Source organism: Rhinoraja longicauda, chromosome 7, assembly GCF_053455715.1.
Source record: "Rhinoraja longicauda isolate Sanriku21f chromosome 7, sRhiLon1.1, whole genome shotgun sequence".
Lineage (NCBI taxonomy): Eukaryota > Metazoa > Chordata > Chondrichthyes > Rajiformes > Arhynchobatidae > Rhinoraja > Rhinoraja longicauda.
Window position 1 is genome coordinate 78151744 of NC_135959.1, and position 20060 is coordinate 78171803.

Genomic DNA, 20060 nt, shown 5'->3' on the forward strand with positions numbered 1-20060 from the left:
GCTGGCTCGAAGGGCCAAATGGCCTCCTCCTACACCTATTGTCTATTGTTTATTGTCTATAAATAGATGCGTGGTTCATCTCTGAGCCCTTGTCCTTCAAATGCATTAATCGCCTGTTTGGATGACCCTTCGCTGTCAGTTCGGATCATTTTTTTCGGCTTTGCAATACTTTAAGGGGGAGAGAAACACCAGTTCCAGGAAATAACAAATCCCATCAAGACGTTAGGAGTGGGGGGAATCAATGTTCAAGGCAACAAATTGGCTCTGATCTGCAGGTGATAATACATAATTGTCAACGATTCCTCCTCCTCTTGGACCAATAAACAGAGCTACCCTATAATCTCAGAGACAATGTGTGGAACCAGCTCTCTGCCTCCAACAGCAGTAATGGGGTTATTGAGGCTAATGGAGATCAAGTGCAGAGAGTTCATATGTTCAAGATAGGAGCAGAGTTAGGCCATTAGGGTCCATCACGTTTCCCACCATTCAATCATGGCTGATCCATCTTTCCCTCAAGGCGATTCTCCTGTCCTCCCCCTTAATGCCTGACACCCATTCTAATCAAGAATATATCTATCTCATCTCATTCCTCCTCATCTTCTTCCTCCTCATCTTCTTCCTAAAGGAATGTCCTTTAATTCTGAGGCTATGACCTCTGGTCCTAGTGGAAACATCCCACTAGTGGAAACATCCTCTCCACATCCACTCTATCCAGGCTCTACCCAGAGAGGGAGGAGTAAGGCCACACGGGATGTGTCTAGCGCATTAAAACGTTGTTTTCTATGGAGTTTGACAAAAAAGTCGAGGTTTCTTTTGGTTGTATGATGGAAACAATGAAGTCAAACGTTAACATTGAAATTTTGGTAATTCAGAGGTAGAGTGATTCTTAGGTGTAACTTACTCAAACAATTCTGAAATATGAAAAAATATATATGAAATTCCCTAATTTGCTGCAATATGTGGGTCAATGGAAGTTCACCTTTAGGGATTAGAGGATAGGGATAATATTATTGTTTGTTAAATTCAGATTCCAACTAATATTTCTCCTTTCTTCACTTTCCTCAGGTATGGAACACCTGATATCTTTTTCATTTTTACTGAACTGATAGCAAATTTACAAATGACTGACAATGGTTTGCTTTGGAAAAACCATTTGCATTGTATTATGGCTTTTAAATATTTTCACTCTTAGGATGCAATTTATGCTTGAGGCGTTGCTGATGGTAGGCCTTTATCTTGAACTTCTGCAGCCCTTGTGACTGTAAGGGACACGGCCGAATGGCCAGCAACACAGAACCATTCCGATTAAAGTCTGGCTTCCATACAGCAGCAGGAGCACCCACATTTTTAAACAATCCATAGACCCTGGGCACAGAAAGAAGGCAACTGGTAAATAATATTGTCTTAGATTACCCCAAGCTCTGCTTCATAGCATCATTGAGGAAGACACAAGAGCAATTAAGCAGAGGTGCACTGTTCAATATTGAGGAAACATTTGTCTTCTTAAGGCAAGTTTACATAAAGGTCACACGGTCTCATAGTGAAACACTCCCAGAATTCCACCATGAGCTATTTATTGCATGCTGCACAACCATGGCCATGGCAGGAGAACCACATTAGTCCAAATGAATAGAAGTTCTAGTGATGAGCTAAAGGGCAAAGTTGTTGGTATGAAGAGCCATTGCGAAAAACGTCACAAATGAACTTCTCAGCCACATGGCTCAACAGCCTGTTCTGTCATCGATTGAAATGAAAGCTCCAAACCAACAGAACAATGCCTTCTCAGTCTGAAGAAGGGTCTCGACCTGAAACGTCACCCATTCCTTCTCTCCCGAGATGCTGCCTGACCTGCTGAGTTACTCCAGAATTTTGTGAATAAATACCTTCGATTTGTACCAGCATCTGCAGTTATTTTCTTATACTTCTCAGTTTCTCTTATCATCTTGAAAAAAATGCCTTTGAGCATACCTTGACCGTCAGAAGAAGGCAGAGAAGGCAGGAACAGGGTACTCATTGTGAATGATCAGCCATGATCACAGTGAATGGCTGGCTCGAAGTGCCGAATGGCCTCCTCCTACACCTATTGTCTATTGTCTATTGTTTATTAATTCCAAGGAATAAAAACTTGATTTCTTTGTTTAATTGGTCCCTTGAAGTCCAGGCATCATTCAATAGTTCAATGGTATGTACCGAGGTACAGTGAAATTCTATTTTTGCATACAATCAGTAAAAGCGTCACGGAGAACCTGGCGGACTGGTGCTCTGATAACAACCTGTCCCTAAATACCACCAAGACCAAGGAGCTGATCATCAACTTCCGTAGGTCACACAACGGGGAATACGCCCCGATCTTTATTTACGGGGACAGTGTGGAGAGCGTGTTCAGCTTCAAGTTTCTGGGCACTCACATTTCGGAGGACCTCACATGGTCCACTAACATCGCTGCATTGGTCAAGAAGGCACAGCAACGACTGTTCTACCTGAGAACACTGAAAAGGTCTGGTCTGCCCCAACAGCTGCTGACGACCTTCTACCGCTGCACCATGCATGGTATCCCTGTGTGGTATCTCAGCTGCACGGAGGCAGAGAAGAAAGCTCTTCAGCGGGTAGTCCATAGAGCTCAGAGGACTATCGGAACACAGCTACCAGCCTTGGAGGGCACAATGCCTCAGAAAAGCCACCAGCATCCACAGAGACTCTTCACACCCCTGCAACAGTCTGTTCGAACTTCTACCATCGGGCAGACGATACAAGGCCTTCTATACCCGCACCTCCAGACTCAGGAACAGCTTCATCCCCAGGGCCATAGCTGCTATGAACCGGTCCTGCTGAGCCGGATGGCAAAATATTGCAAAAATCCCTGTTATTCTGCGTAAAGAAACCATATATTTTCTAAACTATTCTATTGTACATACATTTAATTCTAGGAAATGGTCTAAATAAGAATCTATCACAAAGAGGATGACAGTTTTTGCATATCTCAACATCCCACTTTTCACAAAAATAAACTTAAAACAACTGCTCTTACAGTTATAGACAACTTTCTTTTTTCAAACAATAGGGTCTGAGAGCTGCCCTGAGCCTTGAATACGTTTGTTCTCTTAACTGAGTTTCAAGTACTGAATAAAAACACAAAACTGTTCACCTCCCCATGTATGCCTGAATATAGCTGGAAAAAGACCTCAAGCAATTCAGATACTGAGGAGTTTCAGAATCGGTTTCTGTGGTAAATGTGGGCATGGAGTCTAAGTAGAAAGCCACAGATCTGAGAAATAATTTACCCAACCGACATAACTCATGATAGCTCAGTTTTCTTCTTGTTCACTGGCTCAGGCACCATTTTTTTCCACTTGTGTTATAAGCAAGTCAGCTCTATGAGGCAGCAACAACAGGCAATGAAAATAAATCAGAAATGTCAAATTGTGAAAAGAAATCTATTGGCAATCTGCCAATGAATGAAATGGATAAGGCCTCTTTCATGTCTCTGTAAAATAAGTTCTCGTACAAAGGAGAACATAGTGGCTTCCAAGCTGACTTGAGAATAGCTCTAATGACATATGATGTCTGAAAGCATGTAGCACTGTTTCAAGTAGCAAATGCAAAGAGAGCTGACAACTACCCTCACTGCAGAGGGATAGACAAGTCTTCAAATGAAGTGGAAAGACGAAGAGCAGCGACTGTGGTATTAATGCAGAGGATCTGAGAGATTCACATCCGTACCTAGCAGATGAAATGACCTTATTATCATCAGTAGTTGCCTTTGTTTGACAAGTTCTCTCACAACAGTGCTTTTTACTCTTAAGTTCGACTCCATTTGATTCAATCCAATGTGCTTTTGCTGCAGAGGGGAATGAAAATGCTGCACTCAAGTAACTCTCTGGAGCAGGTGAACTGCCAAGCATCAGACTGACAGCATATAGCATACTTAAAGAGAATGAATCAGAGTGCTGGTGTTGTATCTACTACAGAGTGTTATTTTGTGCTGTTCACCTTGGTGGTCTGTTTCAGAAAGAAAAGTACCTAAAAGCTTCAGGCCGACCACTCGTTTGGTCTGACCTGTTAAGAAATCCTCACAGTTGTGTTGAATATTGTACTAGATTTCATGATTTCCATCATTAAAATTAACCTCCTCAATTTAGTCAACCAGAATTTCTCTGACCTCCATTTTAATAGAGGTGTCAGTTCATTCATTATAATTGAGCTTGCAGTCTCCTGGAGGCAATTCAGAGAGGGATACTCTTCATTATCGAGCTGTACACCTGCCCTGTTGATTGCTATTTCCAATTTTGCAGGTTTCAAACTGTGAAGTTCAAATCAAAGATGTAGGATGTATCATAAGTGACAAAAAAGGCCAACATTTGACTGAAATATAGTGTAGGAAAATAACTGCAGATGCTGGTACAAATCAAAGGTATTTATTCACAAAATGCTGAAGTAAGTCAGCAGGTCAGACAGCATCTCAGGAGAGAAGGAATGGGTGACGTTTCGGGACGAGACCTGCACCTCCTCCAACCTCATCTATTGTATCCGCTGCTCTAGATGTCAACTTATTTACATCGGCTTGGCGATCGTTTCGCTCAACACCTTTGCTCAGTCCGCCCTAACCAACCTGATCTCCCGGTAGCTGAGCACTTCAACTCCCCCTCCCACTCCCAGTCTGACCTTTCTGTCATGGGCCTCCTCCAGTGCCATAGTGAGGCCCACCGGAAATTGGAGGAACAGCACCTCATATTTTGCTGAGGCAGCTTGCAGCCCAGCGGTATGAACATTGACTTCTCCAACTTTAAATAGTTCCTCTGTCCCTCTCTTCCCCTCCCCCTTCCCAGTTCTCCCTCTATCTTCCTGTCTCCACCTATATCCTTCCTTTGTCCCGCCCCCCCTAACATCAGTCTGAAGAAGGGTCTCGACCCGAAACATCATCCATTCTTTCTCTCCTGAGATGCTGCCTGACCTGCTGAGTTACTCCAGCATTTTGTGAATAAATACCTTCGATTTGACTGAAATATTATTTTTCTTTAAGTGTATTTCAGCAACCAAGCTGAGAGAGTGAGGTGGATTTGCAATTATGAGCAAGCAATGAATTAGACCATTTGAAAGGCTGCTGCAGAAATCGGCATGCTAATCAGATGCTTCAAATAGCCAAGCACATGGCCAAATTTGTCACTGCTGTCAGAAAATAATTTAAGTTTAAGTGGTATAAAAAGGGTCACTTTTTAGCCACTTTGCAAGAATTTGGTTTCTATTCCTTAACCAAAAGTTGATCGACAAGTCTACAGTTCAAATCCCATGGTCATCATTTTATTAAATTAATTTCAATAAATGAGGTCATTTTTGGCCTGCTAAGAGCAAAGTAAACATGAAAGTTGCCAGTTTGCTCTAATTCACAGTCTGAGTAATTCACAAATGTTCTTCAGGGAAAGGAGTCTAATGCCAGAATGTTCCTGTGACTACACTACCACATTCATGGCTGGCTCAAACTACCATCACGGCTAACCAAATCTTCACATACCAAGAATAGTATGAATAGAAATTGTAGTGAGCACAGCTGACCCACGGAAATGAATCACAATGACCTTTCCTCCATTTACCAGCCGGATCCTCAAAGTTAAGAGGTTTTGCAGTGATATTGCCTGTTTACCAATCTCGTATGAGAGAATGGCCAGGAAAAGCCACAACCAAGAAACTGCTGAAAGTAACAAGGCAGCAGAGTAGCACAGCTGGTCGAGCTGCCACCTCACAGTGCCAGAGACCCAGGTTCGATTCTGCCCTCGACTGTTGTCTGTGGGGAGTTTGTACATTCTTCCAGTGACCACGTGGGTTTCCTCAGGGTGCTCTAGCTTCCTCCCACATCCTAAAGACATGCAGATTTGTTGGCTAATTGGCCACTGTAAATTGAGATGATGCGTAAGGGAATGGATAAGAAAATGCGGTAACATAGAACAAGTGCAAACAGCCGATTGACGGTCGGCGTGGACTCAATGGGTCAAATGGCCTTTTGGCACGTTGCATCTCTAAACTAAACTAAAACACACCCTGGCATAGTTGAGGCCAGTTCATTGGCTATATTTAAGAGGGAGTTAGATGTGGCCCTTGTGGCTAAAGGGATCAGGGGGTATGGAGGGAAGGCAGGTACAGGTTACTGAGCTGGATGATCAGCCATGCAGGCTCGAAGGGCCGAATGGCCTACTCCTGCACCTATTTTCTATGTTTCTATGTTTCTATAGCTGGTCATCAAATGTGTCCAAACCATTGCCAGTATGATATTCCCAAAACTATTAATAGTTAATCAAACTCTTAAAAACAAACTAAGACCTTTAAAATATTTAAATAACCTCCAATATTGACAGGTATCTGAAAGTACCAACCATAACTGAAACATCTGCCTCGTTCTTTCCCATCAAAATCAAATCTAATAGGGAACATGTTTTTGAGCAGCATCCACCAGGGAGATTCTGCAACATTAGATTCTACTGCTGGACAGTCCAATATTGGACTGCAATTAGGAAATTAGATGAATAGCTTTACATGGATGTTTGAGACTTATGCAAACACGATGGGCATAAATACCTAACCATTTGATAGTGATAAAGGAACTGCTGACAGTTTCCCCTAATATTTGACCCATTCAAGAATACCCATTAAAACCATGGCAGCCTTTTGATTTGTACCTCAGTAATTTAAGACACTGAGGTCTTTCTCTTATCAGCTGAGTGAGAGAGAGAGTTGAAAATCCTCTTGTTTTTATTAATTTTGCTGATCTGTGTATGACTGTCCATTACTTAAGCAATAGTTCAGGAACTAGGTCAGGTGCAAAAGCAAACAACCCTGGTGTGTTTTGTTCTCTCTGCTCTGCCCAAGACAACAAGAAATTGCAGAGTTGTGAATGGAGCCCAGCCCATCAAGCAAACCAGCCTCCTCCCCATTGAGTCAATCTATAGTTCATGTTGCCTCAGGAAAGCAGCCAACATAATCAAGGACCACCCACATTCCAATTATTCTCTCTTCTCCCATCTCCCAAAGGACAGAATATACAAAACCACAGACCATGAGATCCAAAACAGCTTCCCTCCCACTGTTATCAGACTTTTGAAAGGACCTCCCATATGCTCAGGATGAATTTCCGATCCTCCGATCTACTTCATTGCAGCCCTTACACTGTTATTTGATCTGCACTTTTGCTACTGCTGTAACACTATATTTTGCACTTTGTTTATTTTCTCATTCACACCGCCTGTTGTATTCACGTCGAGTGTGATTTGCCTGGATACTATGCAAAGTAGTACAATAAAGAACCCAATATCAATCTGCTGGTGAGACTCAATTCATGGTCTTCCCGCACTGTCACAATGCCATACCATGGTGCAGTTTTCACAAAGTTATCCATTCCATGGTTTCCCTTTCAAACAGACTCCATGATAACTGGCTTGACTGATTACGTTATGCATTATTGAGGGTGCTTTGATCTCTATGGCTTCGAGTCCTTCAAAAATTCAGTTTGTATCAGTAGGTCATGTTTTTGCTGAAGAAAAATAATTTGCCTGGGTATAGAACTGGCATGGATACCAAATTGGCTTTATGGTTGGGTGGTAGTGGAACGTTGTGTTTTTGGACTGGAGACCTGTGGCTTGGTGCATGCTGTTTGACATCTATATCAACAATTTGGATGAAAATGTCTAAGGCATGATTAGCGAGTTTGCAGATGAAACTAAAGTAGATTGCTTTGTAGACAATTAAGATGGTCATCTGGACGTGGGCTGAGGAATGGCTAATCGAGCTTAATTCAGATAAATATGAGGTTTTGGATGCTGTTAAGCTGGAAATGAAGCAGAGAAGATTTACATGGATGTTGCCAGGACTCGAGGGCCTGAGCTATAGGGAGAAATTGGCCAAGGTAAATTGAGTAGGATAGGACTTTATACTTTGGAGTGCAGGGTACTGGTGGGTGTTATTATGGAAGTATATAAAATCTTGAGAAGAATTGATAGGGTGAATGTACAGTTTTTTCAAGGATAGGGGACTCATGAACCAGAGGGCCTGGTTAAAGGTGAGAGGGGAAATGGTAGGACGTAAGAAATTGTTGAGCAACTTTTTCACAATGAGGGCAAATGGGACTAAATTAGATGGGCCATCAAGATCAGCATGGATGAGTTGGGCCAAAGGTCCTATTTCTGTGCTGTATGACTCCATGGACCGATGGTAGCAATGATACAGGGTTTTATTTGTTCTCTCCTCTCCCTTTTCCTGCTCCTCTTAATCCTCAGTTGATAGTCAAGACTAGTCCTTCATATTGATCACATAGTCAATCATTATCCTTTAACCTAGATTAAACCAGTTTATCTGGTCATTTTTGTATTTTGCTGGATTTGGAAAATAGCTGCCCACAAATTACCTCCTGCAATTTCTACTCTAAAATTCAGGGTTTACTTCATTATTTATCAGGATGTCCCAACTTCATGAACAGTCTTGGATAAATATTAACATTTCTCTTTCTTTTATTTTCTTTATTGTTCTAATAAAGAAGAAATTGCGGAACATTTGGATAGCAGTAACAGGATCGTTCCGAGTCAGCACAGACTTATGAAAGGGAAATTATAGACCAGTTAGCCTGACATCGGTGGTGGGGAAGATGCTGGAGTCAAATATAAAAGAAGAAATTGCGGAACATTTGGATAGCAGTAACAGGATCGTTCCGAGTCAGCATGGATTTATGAAGGGGAAATCATGCTTGACTAATTTGGAATTTTTTGAGGATGTAACTAGGAAAATGGACAGGGGAGAGCCAGTGGGTGTAGTACCTGGACTTTCAGAAAGCCTTCGATAAGGTCCCACATAGGAGATTAGTGGGCAAAATTAGAGCACATGGTATTGGGGGTAGGGTACTGACATGGATAGAAAATTGGTTGGCAGGCAGGAAACAAAGAGTATGGATAAATGGGTCCCTTTCAGAATGGCAGGCAGTGACTTGTGGGGTACCGCAAGGCTCGGTGCTGGGACCACAGCTATTTACAATATACATTAATGACTTGGATCAAGGGATTAATAGTACCATTAGCAAATTTGTGGATGACACAAAGCTGGGTGGTAGTGTGAACTGTGAGGCAGATGCTATGAGGTTGCAGGGTGACTTGGACAGGTTGTGTGAGTGGGCAGATGCATGGCAGATGCAGTTTAATGTGGATAAGTGTGAGGCTATCCACTTTGGTGGTAGGAACAGGAAGGCAGATTATTTTCTGAATGGTGTCAAGTTAGGAAAAGGGGACGTACAACGAGATCTGGGTGTCCTAGTGCATCAGTCACTGAAAGGAAGCATGCAGGTACAGCAGGCAGTGAAGAAAGTGAATAGAATGTTGGCCTTCATAACAAGAGGAGTTGAGTATAGGAGCAAAGAGGTCCTTCTGCAGTTGTACAGGACCCTAGTGAAACTACACCTGGAGTACTGTGTGCAGTTTTGGTCTCCAGATTTGGGGACGGACATTCTTACTATTGAGGGCGTGCAGCGTAGGTTTACTAGGTATTAAACAGTAGTGTTTTATGTTTTACGAAATGCTATTCACGACTATTCTTCAGTGTAATTGGCAATCCATAGATTGCCAAGAGACATGCAGCATGGGAATAGGCCACTCTGCCCACCATTTCCTGTTGTACTGATCTGCTCCTTGTACCCATCTCCTTGAACTTGTCCCATACTCTTCTATGCCTATATGATTTGAGGGTTCATCTTCAGACTTCTCAAATGCTCTCAGTATCTCTCGCTTCAACCACTCTCTTAAGCAATGCATTCTAGGTATGGATAACTCATCCCCCATAAAATGTCCCCCTCAGATCCCCTCTCAATATCTTCCTTATCGAAAATCCATGTCTTATTTTATTGTCTACCTCTGATATAAGAAAAAGTTACTTGTAGTCTTCACTATTGAGGTGCTTCCCTATTGGCCTTTACATGCGGGAGCCACTGGGCAATGATAGTTAGAAGATAGTCGCTGAAAGTAAGTGTGCAGGTACAGCAGGTAGTGAAAAAAGCTAATGGCATGTTGGCCTTCATAACAAGAGGATTTGAGTATAGGAGTAAAGAGGTCCTGCAGTTGTATAGGGCCCTGGTGAGACCACATCTGGAGAACTGTGTGCAGTTTCGGTCTCCTAATTTGAGGAAGGACATCCTTGCTATTGAGGCAATGCAGCATAGGTTCATGAGGTTAATCCCCAGGATGGCGGGACTGTCATATGAGGAAAGATTGGAAAGACTGGGCTTGTATTCACTGGACTTTAGAAGGATGAGAGGGGATCTTCAGGATTCAGGATTCAGGATTCAGGATATCTTTATTTGTCATCCAAAAAACAAGTTTTTTTGACGAGATTTCGTCACCCACAGTTCAACAATACGAGCAATAAAATAAGCAAATTACACAACCCCAACCAACACAAAACACAAAAAAAAGAAACATCCATCACAGTGAGTCTCCTCCAGTCACCTCCTCACTGTGATGGAAGGCCAGAATGTCTTTTCTCTTCCCCTGCCGTCTTCTCCCATGGTCAGGCTGTTGTAGTTGCCTCGTTCCAGGCCGCGCCGGACGGTGAAAGGCCCACAGCGGGCCGACCCAAGCCCCGCGATCCGGGGCGGGCGAACACGCTGCCGCTGCCGGAGCTCCCGATGTCGGCATCCACGCGGCCCGAGCCTAAGGCGAGTCGCAGCCGCTCCCGCAGCCTCCGAAGACGGCCGGCTCCGTTGATGGTAAGTCCGGTCCGCGGGCTCAGCAAACCGGAGCCCTGGAGGCCGCCAGCTCCAGGAGTTGGGCCGATGGTAGGCCGCAGCAGGAACGGAGACAACACCCAGAAAACAAAGGTCGGGTCTCCGTTCGGAAGGGACACATATTTACAATTTTACAGTTCCCCCCCTCCCCCCCACACCCACACATAGTACACAACCACAAAAACACGACATCACATCTACAATTAAGACAAAAAAAACAACAAAAACACAAAGACAAACGGACCGCAGGTAAGCCGCAGCTGCTATGGCAACGCCACCATTTTGGTCTCATAGAGCTGTATAAAATTATAAAAGGACTGGACAAGCTAGATGCAGAAAAAATGTTCCCAATGTTAGGGGAGTCCAGAACCAGGGGCCACTGTCTAAGAATAAAGGGGAGGCCAATTATAACTGAGGTGAGAAAAAACATTTTCACCCAGACAGTTGTGAATTTGTGGAATTCTCTGCCACAGAGGGCAGTGGAGGCCAATTCACTGGATGAATTTAAAAGAGAGTTAAATAGAGCTCTATGGGCTAGTGGAATCAAGGGATATGGGGAGAAGGCAGGCACGGGTTACTGATTGTGGATGATCAGCCATGATCACAATGAAGGGCCAAATGGCCTGCACCTGCACCTATTTTCTATGTTTCTATGAAGAAAAAAAGACTGCAAAAGAACAAGATATTAGTGCTGTCCAAGGAAATGCAGGAGATAGCCTAGATAAGACAAGGGCTGGGGGGGCTTGTTCAAGAACCTGAGTGTTGTAGGAAAGTAGCTATTTCTTAAACTAGGGGTTCAGGCACCTCCAAATAATCTCCATATATTACAACAGCAAAGGGACCACCATCGATCCCCGAGGAACATCACTAGTCATAGACTTATCCGGTCTTGCATACATATTGTACATCTTACAGAGGCGTACAAAGTCATGAAAGGAATATATCAGATACGTTCACAGTCTTTTGGCCAGAGTAGGGGAATAGAGAACTAGAGGGTACAGGTTTAAAGTAAGGGGCGGGGAAGATTTAATAGGAACCAAAGGGGTGACTTTTTTACACAAAGGGTGGTGGGTGTATTGAACGGACAGCCGGAGGAGGTAGTTGAGGCCGGTACTATTGCAACATGTCAGAAACATTTAGATAGGTAGGTTCGAGGGATACATGCCAAATGCAGGCAAGTGGGACTAGTGTAGAAGGAGCATGTCGGTCGGCGTGGGCAAGTTGGGCTGAAGGGCCTGTTTCCAGGCTGTATGACCAGTAACAGACATCCATCACGAAAACAGCCCTCTACCATCACCCTCCATCTCCTATTGCTGAGCCAGTTTTGGTTCCAGTTTGCTATGGATTCCATGGGCCCTGACCTTGTGAACCATGTGAGATCTTGTCAAAGGCTTTACTAAAGTCCATGTAAATCACATGGGCGGCACGGTGGTACAGCTGTAGAGTTGCTGCCTTACAGTGAATGCAACGCTGGAGACCCGGGTTCAATCCCGACTGCGGGTGCTGTCTGTACGGAGTTTGTACGTTCTCCCTGTAACCTGTGTGGGTTTTCTTCGAGATCTTCAGTTTCCTCCAACATTCCAAAGACGTACAGGTTTGTAGGTTAATTGGCCTTTGTAAATATTAAAAAATTGTCCCTAGTGGGTGTAGGATAGTGTTAATGTGCAGGGATCGCTGGTCGGCGCGGAGCTGGTGGGCCGATAGGGCCTGTTTCTACGCTGAATCTCTAAAATAAACTAAACATCTTCAGCTCTGCCCTCATCAATAATTTTATCTCTTCAGAAATTCAGTCAAGCAATTTCTGCTCATGACAAAGCATATTGGCTGTTTCTGATTAAGTTGTATGTGATCCTCTCTCTCAGCATTTTCTCCAATAACTTCCAGATTACTGATTTTCTTCTCACAGATCTACAATTTTTCCTGCTGTCCTTCTTGAAAAAGGGACCATGTTTGTGGCCCTCCAGTCACTTGTGAACAGTGAGGATTTAAAAAACTTAATTAAAGCCCCAGCAATCTCTTTCTTTCCTTCACACAGCAGCCTAGGATTGATCCCATCCAGTCCTAGGGAATTATCCATCTGTAAGCCAGGTAAAGCATTGAGTGCCTCCTCTATATTATTGAGACTTAGGCTCGAGTTTCACCATCCCCTTTCATTAAATGCTCCAACAATCTGGTTTGGTTTGCTTGATGAACGCTATTCATTTAACCTCACTCCAACCTATCGGTCATGAGTCCTCTTTTTCGTGCTAATCGCCTCCCTCCACTTCTTGTGCTCCCGAAGAACTTCACTCATCCCACATCATGATCCCACAGACGAGCACCAGGCCTTAATCTCACACACCATTTCTGATTTCATCACTTAGACAATAGACAATAGACAATAGGTGCAGGAGGAGGCCATTCGGCCCTTTCGAGCCAGCACCGCCATTCACCATGATCATGGCTGATCTTCCACAATCAGTACTCCGTTCCTGCCCCTTCTCCATACCCCCTGACTCCGCTATCATTAAGAGGTCTAACTAACTCTCTCTTGAAAGCATCCACGGAATTGTCCTCCACTGCCTTCTGAGGCAGAGAGTTCCACAGCTTCATAACTCTATGTTTCCTTTCTGGCTATCTGCCTTCTACAGCCTCCAACCTAATCGTACCCCAGCCCTGCATGGCCCGGTTTTACCTTCTCCCCCAAATCCACAAACACAACTGCCCTGCCAGACACATTGTTTCTGCCTGCTCCTGTCCCTTGGAAATGATTTCCACATCCTATTCCCCCAGGTCCAATCCCTCCCACCTATGTCCAAGATACCTCACATGCCCTTCGTCTCTCTAATGACTTCTGCTTTCGCTCAGTCCACCTGGACCTACCTGATCTCCCGGTTGCTGGACACTTTAATTCTCCTTCCCATTCCCACACTGACCTTTCTGTCCTCGGTCTCCTCCATTGTCAGAGTGAGGCTAAATGCAAATTGGAGGAACAGCATGGCATATTTTGCTTGGGCAGCTTACAGTCCAGTGGTATAAACATTGATTTCTCTCACTTCAGGTAGCCCTGGCATTCTCTCTCTCTCTGTCCCTCCCCCACCCTAGTTGCACCAGCTTCTCGTTTTCACCCTACAAGCAGCTAACAACGGCCTGATTCTTTTGCAGATGACACAAAGCTGGGTGGCAGTGTGAACTGTGAGGACGATGCTACGAGGATGCAGGGTGACTTGGACAGGTTGGGTGAGTGGGCAGATGCCTGGCAGATGCATGGCAGATGCAGTTTAATGTGGATAAAAGTGAGGTTTTGCATATCTTTCATTCATTGTTCTTTATCTCTCCACATCACCATCTACATCTCTCGTTACCCTTATCCCTAACCAGAAGGGTCTCGACCCGAAACGTCACCCATTCCTTCTCTCCATAAATGTTGCCTGTCCCTCTGAGTTACTCAAGCATTTTGTGTCTATCTTCACTCATCCGTTGTTCCTGTAGTGGCCATGTGTTTCCTTTATCCTCTTTATCTAACGCTCAATAACCTTGACATTCAGGTTTTCCTGAATTTATTTTCCCTGAGTTTTACTCTTACAGGAACATGTTGGCCCGGAACCTTTTCTATTTCACCTTTGAATCTTTCCCACTGTGCAGAATTAGAATTGCCTGGAAGTAAATACTGCCAAGTCCTGCCCGACCCTTAACCAAGTCTCTGTGATGGGAATCATGTTGTATTTCCTCACATGAAGAACATGTTTGAATTCATCTATCTTCCTCGTTCGACTCATGCATTAAAATAGATGCAACCTAGCTTTGAATTCCCCTGATCTGCTTTTGCCCATTCATTCTGCCTGCTGGACTTACAGGCTATTGTTCCTCTAGGTGATTGCTCTTCTCCATCTGAACATGAACTCCCAGTCTCATTCCCTTTCCAACTCGTTTTAAACCTACTCCAAAAGAACTTGCAAACTTCCTTGCAAGGATGCTGGTCCCATTCTTCTTAAGGTTTTCACTTTTGAAGATCGCACCTTCCCCAGAAATGGACCCAATGGTCCAGGAACCTAAAGTTCATACCCCTGAATCATCCCTTCATTTGACCTCTGCTTTTATTATCATACTCACTATTTTGTGGCACTGGAAACAACCCAGAGATTTGAAATCCTGTTCTTTAAATGGCTACTTTGCTGCCTAATCTCTTCCATATGTTGTTGGTACCAGTGTGCACCATATACCAATGGAGTTGCTCTGAGAAGCTGCAGAGGCTACACAGCAAGCTGGAATCTATTTTGCAGTCACAGAAATGCCCATCTCTCTTATGAGGGAATCCCCTATCATTCTGTCTCTTTCAGTTCTGTTCCCCCCCCCCCCCCCCCACCCCCTTTCTTTCCATTAACACCGTTCATGGTGCTATAACCAGAGCTGTTGCTGCGGTTTTGTCCTGACCACATCCCCAAACATTCCAACATGGTTTACGTAGTCAGCCTTCTCCATGCTGCAATTGTTGTTGAATACTAGAGTTCCCTTGTAGCTGACACCAGAATTAAATTTAATCTGGGCAAAGGAAAATCCACACCACGCCGTTCACTGGATAGTTACCGTGAGACTTCTTCAAACAGATTTGGGGCCGTAGTGCAACAAATGTGCCCTGCAGCAGCAGCAGCTGGCTGTTTGTCCTGTAGCACTTGCAGCAAAACGATTGCCAGGGTATTCTATTTCTATGCAGTAATTTCTGTTTTGTAATTGTTAAAGCAAGTTGAACTTGGCTGATTGTAATTGCAAAGGTCTCGCTCGCTCCACATCCGATTTGTCAATTGCTAGTAGTATCTGCTGCCAGGATGAAACAGTTATGAAATGAACACTGTCATCAAGCAGACCTAAGGATCCAGGTTTCATTTAGCTATTTAGTTACAAAAACCTGCATTAAATTACTTCTAATATCCACTTAACAAGATAGTTTAAGCACCAATGAATGTACATCGGGACCAAGAAGGTGGGAGAACATTCATCATGATTATGTTTAATTAGGTTGTCTCTATTTGACCTTAAATGATAGCTAACTGCATTTGTGTTATAAAATGAAGTTCAATGTATCGGGTGTTTCATTAAACAATGAAATTGTGTTGATTTAATCTGGCATTAAAGATAGGTGAGATTGCAAAAACTTACACAAATTGTGGAAATGCAAATACTGAGCATATTTAGCCTGAAATTGCCATCTGATAAAGTTACTTCTAGTGACAAGGAAACAACATTGCTGTTGATGTTACTTTCTTTGATTTATTTGTTTGGACAAAACAAGTGTTGGTCACATTATTATTCTGGTGTTTAAATTCTGGAACCTGCAAATGCAGCACATGCCCATATTTTGAAGCTACATTGCCATCTACTGTCCAACTGTGATAACGACAGAACTAACATCTGTTGCCTCTTCACAGTGAAATTCACTTCATTGGTCCACAACAACATAAAAGACAATGGAATTTCAGGTCAAGTCAAGAGTCAAAGTGTTTAATTGTCTTATGTACCAAAAATGGACCGATGAAATTCTTACTTGTAGCAGCATAGCAGGCCTGTAAGTACAGGTAACATATAAGCACAGGTAAGCATAGGTAACATATTTAAAATGTTTAACAAACTAACATTTTAATATAGGTAAAATGTTTAACAAATTAAATATATATATATTATTGCAAAAAGCCCAAAGTCCTCAGTCTAACCAAGATAGTTCATGGTTTAGTTTATGTTTGTTGTGTTCAAGAGCCTGATGGTTGTTGGAAAAAGCATTTCCTGAATTTGGAGATCAGGGTTTTCAGACTCCAATGCCTGCTTCTCAATGGCAGGAGTACAATGAGAATATGGTCAAGGTGGTGTGGTCCCTGATGATGCTGGCTGTCTTTTTGAGGCAGTGCCTCCTATAGATCCCTTCGACGGTGGGGAGGTTAGTCCCCATGATGGACTGGGAGGTGTCCACCAAGCTCTGTAATCTCCTTAATTCCTGGCCTTTCGAGTTGCTGAACCATGATGTGATGTAGTCAGTATGCTCTCTACTGCACAAATGTGGAAGCTCAAGGGAGTATTTGTTGGCATACCAAATCTCCTCAATCTTCTTTGGAATAATTGATAGGCATTCTTCATGATTGCATCGATGTGCTGGGCCCATGGGCAGAACCTGAAGTTGTTGACTTCTGAAGTCTGAAGAAGGGTCTCGACCCGAAACATCACCCATTCCTTCTCTCCAGAAATGCTGCCTGTCCCGTTGAGTTATTCCAGCATTTTGTGTCTATCTGACGTTGTTGACTATCTCTTCAGGTTTGTGGATCCTCCACATCCTTCTTCTAAAGTCAACAATCAGTTCCTTGGCCTTGCTGACATTGAGCGTGAGGTCGTTGTTCCAGCACCATTCATTCATTCAATCAGCCACACTGCAATGACTCATCATTACTTGCAATCCATCAAGGACTCAATGTCTTCATGGCTTCAATGAAAGAGGAAATCATGTGATTAAAATTGTTTATTTGAGGACAAGAAAATCAGTGAGGAATGTCCAACCGACACGATCTGCTGAGACAATAAAGACCTGTAATGAGTTATTGTGAAAGGATTCATCCACAAGATCAAAGCCTCCAGCAGGTGGAAAGCCATAGCACTTGTGGTGACAAACGAGGTTTAACATGCACTGTAGACACGAAGGGAGGAGAGAATGACAGGGATCTGAGTGGTCCTTGATTATGTGGCCTGCTTGGCTGAGGCAGCATGGTATAGATGGACACAAAATGCTGGAGTAACTCAGTGGGACAGGCAGCATCTCTGGATAGGTGACGTTTCAGATCGAGACCCTTCTTCAGACTGTGCGTCAGGTTACAGAGATAAGGAAGTGTAATTGATCAAAGGAGATGCAGGTCAAGGACCATTGTTAGCTAGGGGAAGTTGAGAATGTAGAGAATGTAGACTAGACCATTGTTAGCTAGGGGAAGTTGACAACAACGCAAACAGATACAATGTAATCAATGTAACTGGGAATGGTGGGGGGTGGGGGGTGGGGGGTGGGGAGAGATGGAAAGCAAGGGTTACTTGAAGTTAGGGAAGTCAATATTCATAACGTTGGGGTGTAAGCTGCCCAAGCAAAATGTGAGGTAAGGGCCTGTCCCAATTAGGCGATTTTAAGGCGACTGCCGGCCACTAGGCTGTCACCAAACGTTTGCCGGGGTGTCGCGGGCATGATCGTGAGGAGTCTTCAATGAATCGTAGCGGATCTCAGCGCATTGCGGAAAAATGTAGCTGTTTGGCGACAGCTGGCTTGTACCCAAGTATCGTAGCTTATTGCGGGCGCTGTCGCATGCTGTCCCCGGGTTTGCAAGTATGTCACCGGTACTGAGGACGGATGAATTTCATTGTCGACTACCAACGTCAACCAGAGACAGGATCAGGAGAAGACAAGGTCCAACAGGAACTGTCAAAACCCGTGGTGACAGCTGACAGAAGTGCAGCTGCAATAGCCAGGTGTGGAATGGGGGCAGAGACGGCGAAGCTGTCAAAGGGGGGCGGACACTTGAACAAACCGACACCAAGGTCCAGCCAGTGACATTTTTAGGCATATTTTGTAATTGTTTGAAGTGTTCGTTTAAAAAAAAAGATTTTGGCATGTAGTTATCCATCTTTCATTGGAAAATAGTTTGTTGTAATAAAGTTGATTGTGGTTATTTTAAAAAAAAGTGGAGTCTGAATTTATTGTGTTTCTAAGTACTTTATCATGGCAAAGATTCTAGTCTCATTCAGTTTGACCAATGAAATAAAACGCTGACACAGGCACTGCACTATGAGAACTCTTTTCATTCATTTATTTTGATCAATGAAGCAACACATACACACGCATTTCACTACGTTTAAATAGAGCTCTTAAGGATAGCGGAGTCAGGGGGTATGGGGAGAAGGCAGGAACGGGGTACTGATTGAGAATGATCAGCCATGATCACATTGAATGGTGGTGCTGGCTCGAAGGGCCGAATGGCCTCCTCCTGCACCTATTGTCTGTTGTCTAACACTCACACAAAGACAGACACTATCAACACAAAGACAAACGGAGTTACTGCAATGCTGTTGTTAAAGGGGGTATGGACACCTGACCATAAGGAAGTAAGGTCTCTTTAAAACATTTTTAAACAGACACTTCAAACGATGGCAAATTATACCTAACAATGTCGGTATACCTTGCTGTCGGTTTGTTCAGGTGTCCGCCCACCTTTGATAGCATCACGGTCCATTCCACACCTGGCTGTTGCAGCTGCTTTTCATTGGACGGGTTTTGACAGTTCCTGTCGCAATGTTTCCGAAGTGTAAACTCTCAGCCAGGTGCTAGATTCACAAAGAAAGTAACCTGTACCGACCTGAGCGTTTGATATAAATTTGATTGTCTGCTGAGTTATTTCCTGGAAAGAGTTATTCAGCACGATTTGTTCGAACACCAGAACGAGGTGAGAACATTCGGTTTCTTCAGTTGCACGTAGAAAATGCACCTTGTTTCTTTCATTCAACAAATGTTAACATCCTAAAACGAATTGGCGATTTTGTGTCTAAAAATTCGGCGTTGCTTCCACATCGCATTCTACTCCACAAAACTCCCCAGCCTGCGAAGTGAAGGCAGTGAGTGATGTGTGTAATACCTTTCCTAATCCATGTCTATAATGTGACCTAACGAGATATTACGTTTAGAAAGAAATATGCATTAAGGGAAGGGTTATAACATGCTCGCATGATGTCAAACGGGTTAAAACTCAGGAATGAGGAGACTGTGAGTTGTGCTTGTGACTCCTCCACATAAGTGCAGGTTGTTGTCGGTTGTCATAGATGTTGTGGTCCCTGTCGTAGTGGACGTCCTAGGTCGCGAAGACTGGGTCGCCGGTTGTCGGCAGCTTGCCGTCGCCTAGGTGGTAGATTGTCGTAGCTTGTCGCGGGCATTGTCGTGGTCATTGTCGTAAACATTGTTGTAGGGTTAATTTTTTCGGCAATCTGCTACGACTTTGACAGTAGCCAGCAGTTGCCTAAGAAATGGTCTAAGTGGGACAGGCCCTTCCAATTTGCGCTGGGCCTCGCTCTGACAGTGGTGGAGGCACAGGACAGAAAGGTCAGTGTGGGAATGGGAGGGGGAGTTAAAGTGTTTAGCAACCAGGAGATCAGGTAGGTTTAGGCAAACTGAACAGAGGTGTTCAGCGAAATGATCACCGAGCCTGCACTTGGTCTCGCTGATATGTAAGAGTACACACCTGGATCAGTGGGTACAGTCGATGAGGTTGGAGGAGGTGCAAGTGAACCTCACCTGAAAAGACTGTCAGGGTCCTTGGATGGA